Consider the following 6073-nt stretch of genomic DNA (forward strand, 5'->3'; position numbering starts at 1 on the left):
TTGCGATAACAGTTGTATGAGCCCCTAATAAAATGTTTAAAAAAAAAAAAAAGAACTGTAAGAGCCCTCATTAAAATTATTTTTTAAATAAAATAAATTTTCCTCTAATTTTGATGCCACATTCTTCTTTACATAGTCCAGTTTCTCAGATTACTTGCACATCACACAAATTTTTATTGAATGTGATGTTAATGATTTTGTTTGATAATTTCCACCTTCTGTTAGGTCACCTTTCTTTTGAATGGGAAGAAATATGGATCTTTTCAGTCATTTGATCAGGTAGTAATCATTTGATCAGTTAGCTGTTTCTAAACTTTTTGGCAACGACAAATACATGCTTGTGAGTCAGAATTGACTCGATGGCAGTGAATTTGAGTTTGAATTTGATCATTGCATATGTTTGTTGGAACATCACAATAGGTATTCTGTCAATTCCTGGAGCCTTCTTTCCACCAAAGCCTCAATACAGCTTGGATTTCGTTCTTACCCTTGGTCCTTGATCATGTTCTGCCTCTGTCTTCTCTTGTTGCTTCATGAGTTGTTTTAGTTTTCAGCCCATAGAATCCTTCATCATTGCAACCTGGGGATTAATTTTTTTCTCCAGTTCTTTCAGCTTGAAATATGCCTAGTGTGTGCTTTCTTTCGGGTGTTCAAATCCTAGGTCTACTTTACTTTGTTGAGCTGCTCTTCGAAATCTGCTGTTCAACTTTTCTGCTTCATTTCTTTCTCTGTAGCTACTCAACATTCAAGAGCAAATTTCAGTGTCTTCTGCCACCTGTGTTGGCCTTATTTTTTTCTCTCGTGACCTTAAGCACCTTTTAGCTTTTGCATGTATGATGTCACCGATATCATTACACGACTCTGGTCTTCAAACCTTAGTTTTCAGTGTTTGAAATGTGTTCTTGAGGTAGTCTCTAAATTAAGATGGAATATACTCAAAGTTAGATTTTGGCGCTCGTGAATTTATTTGAACTTTCTTCACCTTCAGCTTGAATTTGTACGTGAGCAATTGCTGACTGGCACAATGAGTTGGCAAGAGTTGGGTTTGAACTTCCAGCCATTCTGGTTAGCAGTAAGTGCTTAATCATGTGGCACCAGGGCTCCCAGAGAGGTGACCTAAACCTCTGTTTTCTTGGCGTCAGTTTTGACTTCGAATGACTTGCTGACTTTCTAAAACAACCACTGCCTTCCCATTCTAACCTTATACCCTGCTCTGTTCTACTTTGTAACACCGTCACTGTCTAATATGATAGATTTGTTTGTGTCTGTGCTGTCTCCTCCGTAGGTGCAGCTAGATAGAAACTTGTTAACTGTATAAATAAAATTGGAGGTAACTCACTGGTGAGAGATTTTATAATGAACTTTTAGTGTGCATTCCTTCATTCTTTCAACAAATATTATTTAGTGAGCTTTCTTTGTACCAGTTCCTGTCCTCGGCTCTTAGGGTATATCTGGGGTGGGCTGTGGGGTGGGTTGGGACGGGCAAAAATCTCTGCTCTCTTGGAGTTTATATTCTAGCAATGATGATAGTAAGCATATAAGTGCTATGAAGGCAGAGGTCAAATTCCCACTTTCCATATGGGGGAACAAGGTTTGATTCTCTGTCAGTGCACCTCCTGCACTGTCTGTAAATGGAGACTTGTGTGTTGCTACAATGCTGAGTAGGTTTCGTGGGGCACCGAGACTAAAGCAGACTAGGAAGAAAGGCCTCATGATCGGTTCTGAGCATCCACCAATGAGAACCCTGTGGATCACAACCACCCGCGCAGTCATTATGCCCAGAGGTCGTTTGAAGACAGTAAACAACATCAACTAAGGAATTAAACAGAAAGACGTTTGAAAAAAAAAGATGTCACTTTGAGGACAAAAGTGCGCCTGAGAAAGCCAAGGTATTTTCAATCGCCTCATATGCATGCCCAAGTTGGTCAATGAATACGGAACACTGAAGATTAGATGCATTTGAATTATGTTGCAAATGAAGAATAATGAAAGTATTATGGACTGCCAGAAGAATAGACAATCCTGCCTTGGAAGAATTAAAACTCTCCTTATTAAGTGGGAATGGCAATACCTCATCTCACACACTTTGGACATGTAATCAGGAAAGTGCAGTCCTTGGAAAAGGGCATCATGCGTAGTGAAATAGAAAGGCAGCAATAAAAGAGGAAGGCCCCCAATAAGATGTTTGCCACAGCAGCTGGAGCAGTGGGCTTAAGCAAAAATTATAAGGATAGTGTGGGACCAAGCAATGTTCCAAACCACTGTACACAGGGTTGCTATGAGTTGAAACTGACCTAAACACCCAACATTGTGATGAACCCTGGTAGTTAATGCTTTTAATAAAAGTAGGAATGGTACTATTATAAAAAAATAAATAAATAAACAAAGACGTTTGGGAGTGTGGGTGTAGGATACAATATGAAGCTGTTTGGTTACCAGGTGCCTGAAGGTTCAACTGAAAGGTAATGCTCAGAGAAATTTTAAAAGAATGATATATCCTTCGAAGGGGGCAGTGACCTTTCCCTAGAATGATTTCATGGCAAGTTCACCTTCTCTGTTTGTATATGAGTGAAAAAAAATTCCAATGAAATGTGTTTAGGATTTTGTAATTTAACTCAGCACATCAATTGAAGAAACTGAAATCTAAACTGGAAGAGACTGAAATCTGAGAAACACAGCACACACATGTTGAGAAAAACAGAATATTGTCTCCTCAGTTCAATGCACTCTGCAATTACTTCTTTTTAAATAAAAAAAAAGCAAAGTAGGATGAATATAGATTATGTATATAGGAATTTCTAGACTGATAAATAGGATTTTTCTTTTCTTCTCACATGCAGAAGAAAACATACATGGATTCAACTTGTAATTCCATAACAGATCAATGGAATGTTCAGTGATGTATGCATTTCTTAAAATAAGATCAACTGATACGACAACTGTAACTTTCAGGACTTGACTTTATTTTTTTCTCATTTTCTGCATTAAACAACAACTCTATGCATTACTTTTAGAATAACCATAGCGAAATAAGTTACTTGTATCGTATAAAGCAGTTAATAAGTTATGTGTACTTCTATTAAGTCTAATATATTACAACCATACTCTCAAGCTGGAGAGTAACTGTTTTTAGCTATTCACGCTACAATTTTAGCTTCTTTCCCCCTCACAGCCGCTCTGTAAAACTTAAACTATCTTTTCACAGACAGTTTTATTGGCGTATAATTCACATTATACAATTCAGTAGTTCATTCGAGAAGAATTATAAATCATTATTATGATCAATTTTAGAATATTTGGTTCACTCTTCTTCATCTTTGTGCCATATCTCCAAGGACCATTGGTCCAGTTCTGTCTTTATAGCTTTACCTCCCCTGGATTTCATACTCAGAAAGACAGAAAACAAAGCAAAAAACCTAACAGTAATAACAAAGTAAAACAGAGAAAATCTTAATCAAAAACAAAGCAGAAAATATTAAAAACTTAAAGTGGATCAAAAGGGATACAATGATAAGATGTTAAAATTGAACCTAACTACCTAATTTCATCTGCAAAAATCCACTTTCAAATACTAAGAGTATTCACATTCCTTGTCTGTGGCTAGAGGAGATTCACCAGAGGCTAAATCCCTTTGACATTTTGAAAATGGAAGCAACTTAAAGATGAGTCAGAAGGGAGATCAAATGATAAGACATGACATTTTAACTTAACAATGTCTGTCATGACTGACTGTGCAATGTTATGTCTGATCACAACGCTATTCACATCCCTTAACTCTGATCAAAGGGGATTCACGAGAGGCTTACTCCATGTGTGCACCCTGAAAATGGATTTCTGGCTTCCACTGTCATCCATAGCCTTCTGCAAACCAGGTGCCCACAATTTAAACTCTGATAACTTTCCTACTTTATTATTTACAAACGTTAGACCACACAGGTTGCTGTGCTTCTTCCATGTGGACTTAGTTGATACCTCACTTAAATGGGTACTTGTTTAAAGACAAATCTTTAAGACACCTGACTCGAGTCCTTCTGATAGCCAGGAACCATCTAGTTTCTTCATCACACTTTGCTGTAGCACCCATACCTTCCGCAATCTCTTCATGAGGATGAGCATCAAGCAGGGCCATGTCCTGAGAACTAATTGTTCTTAGATTGGAACAAGAATTAGTGTAAGCCCCAAATCTATCTATATCTCTATATCTATTTATCTATCTATGTATCTATGTATCTATCTATCTATCTATACACTTTATATGTACCTCTGGTTCACCTTTTATGTTAGAGAACACTATCAAGCATCTTCCTGGGACATCAGTTCTATTGCATCGAGTCAATGCTGACTCTTAGCAACCCTATAGGCACAGGAGAACTGCCCCTGTGAGTTCCTGAGGCTGTAGATCTTTACAGGAGTAGCACACCTTATCCTTCTCCTGCAGAGCTGGCTGTTGGTTTTTTCGTACAATTGCTTCTTAATGTCTCCTTTGCCTAATGAAGTTCTTTTCTATGAGTGATGTTGCTTTACAATTTTTTTAACTGTGTGCGAGAGGCACTTCGCTTACATCATGCTTTAAGTTACTAAAGTACTCTCTCTTAGCTAGTTTGGAACAAATCAGATCATCGTAACAAATTTCAGCCCATAATTAAATGAGACTTAGGGGAAGAGGCTGGTGAGAAGAATGCTTTCAGAAAGAAAACTGTTTCTCCTCAGGCCCTACACTTAAGTAGATTTCAAACACTTTAGGTTCATAGAGCTAACACTACTCCCATAAAGAGTTACAATTTTGGAGACCCACGGGGGCAATTTTGTCCTGTCTTCTAGGGTCTCTGAGTCAGAACTAACTTGATGGCAGTGAGTTTGGTTTTTGCTTTCTTACAAGTATGGGACTTAAGCAATTTTCGTATGCCTTTCCAAGATTGTCATAGAACTTTTGATTTTGTCATTGAAATTAAAATACCCTTCAGATATGGCCACTTTCTAGGATTTACAAGAGTTGAATTACTACAAATCTAATTGGCCAGGAAAGGAGATTTGAGTCCAGGAGGGAAGTGCCAGGGTTGTGGTATGGCATCCAAGGCTCTTGTTCCAGCGTGAAAATAGGTCTCATGGAAGCATCTACTGTGGAGGAATAGGTCACTTGTTTCTCTGAACTGGTCATCCTAGTCTCCTCCTTCAGAAGGTTGATAGCGTCCTTCTCCCTTTTCCTCTCTAGGAGAAACGTGCCATGTTCACATGGTGAACCTATCCGATAACTTGGAGGTTTCTGCAAGTGCATTTTCCAGCATTGCTCAAAAATTGGAGTATGTGTTTCGTAGTATCGTTAGCGTTGCTGATCAAACCTGACCAAGAAAACCGAAACACAATTCCTTTGAGTTGATTCTGACTTACAGTAACCCTATGCACAATAGTAGGGTTTCTGAGATTTCAAATCTATACAGGAGCAGGTAGCCTCATCTTTCTACCTCACAGAGGCTGGTGGGTTTGAACAACTGACCTTGTGGTTATCAACCTAATGCTTAACCCACTATACACTTAAGGCTTCTAGTTTAACCTGAGTTATTATGTATCGTACCATATTGAGCTCACAAATACCACTGGATGACAGTATTAAGTAAATAATAAGTTGTGGCTTTATCATAACAAATGTGGTATATAAAGCTGGATTGTATATTGATCTAAATAGTATGAATTCCAAGTGGAAATGAGCCAGGCCATGATGTCCTAGCATGTTGAAGGAGTATTTTCACTGTGGAACAAAGGTCTTTAGCACGATTTGACAGGCAGTTGTTGTTGTTTTTTTCATTAAAATAGTTCAGGTTTTTTTTTCAATTAAGTTGAAATAGATCTATAAGGATATAAATTTCAAATGGATGTGTAAGTGAGCCTAAAATACTCGTTCTTTTGAGCTAGTCTACCAACTTAAAAATACTTTCATAATTCATATAGTTTATTTTTTACACTCAAAAGTGACACTTTTATCCAGGATGGATGAGCCCTATAGGACCAGTGGTGTGAGTGGCAAAACAGGGAGGGTAAAGGGAGAATGGGTAGGAAAGAGGGAACCGATTACATG

This window comes from Echinops telfairi, unplaced genomic scaffold, assembly GCF_000313985.2.
Source record: "Echinops telfairi isolate 266 unplaced genomic scaffold, ASM31398v2 ScPeMD7_24;HRSCAF=84, whole genome shotgun sequence".
Lineage (NCBI taxonomy): Eukaryota > Metazoa > Chordata > Mammalia > Afrosoricida > Tenrecidae > Echinops > Echinops telfairi.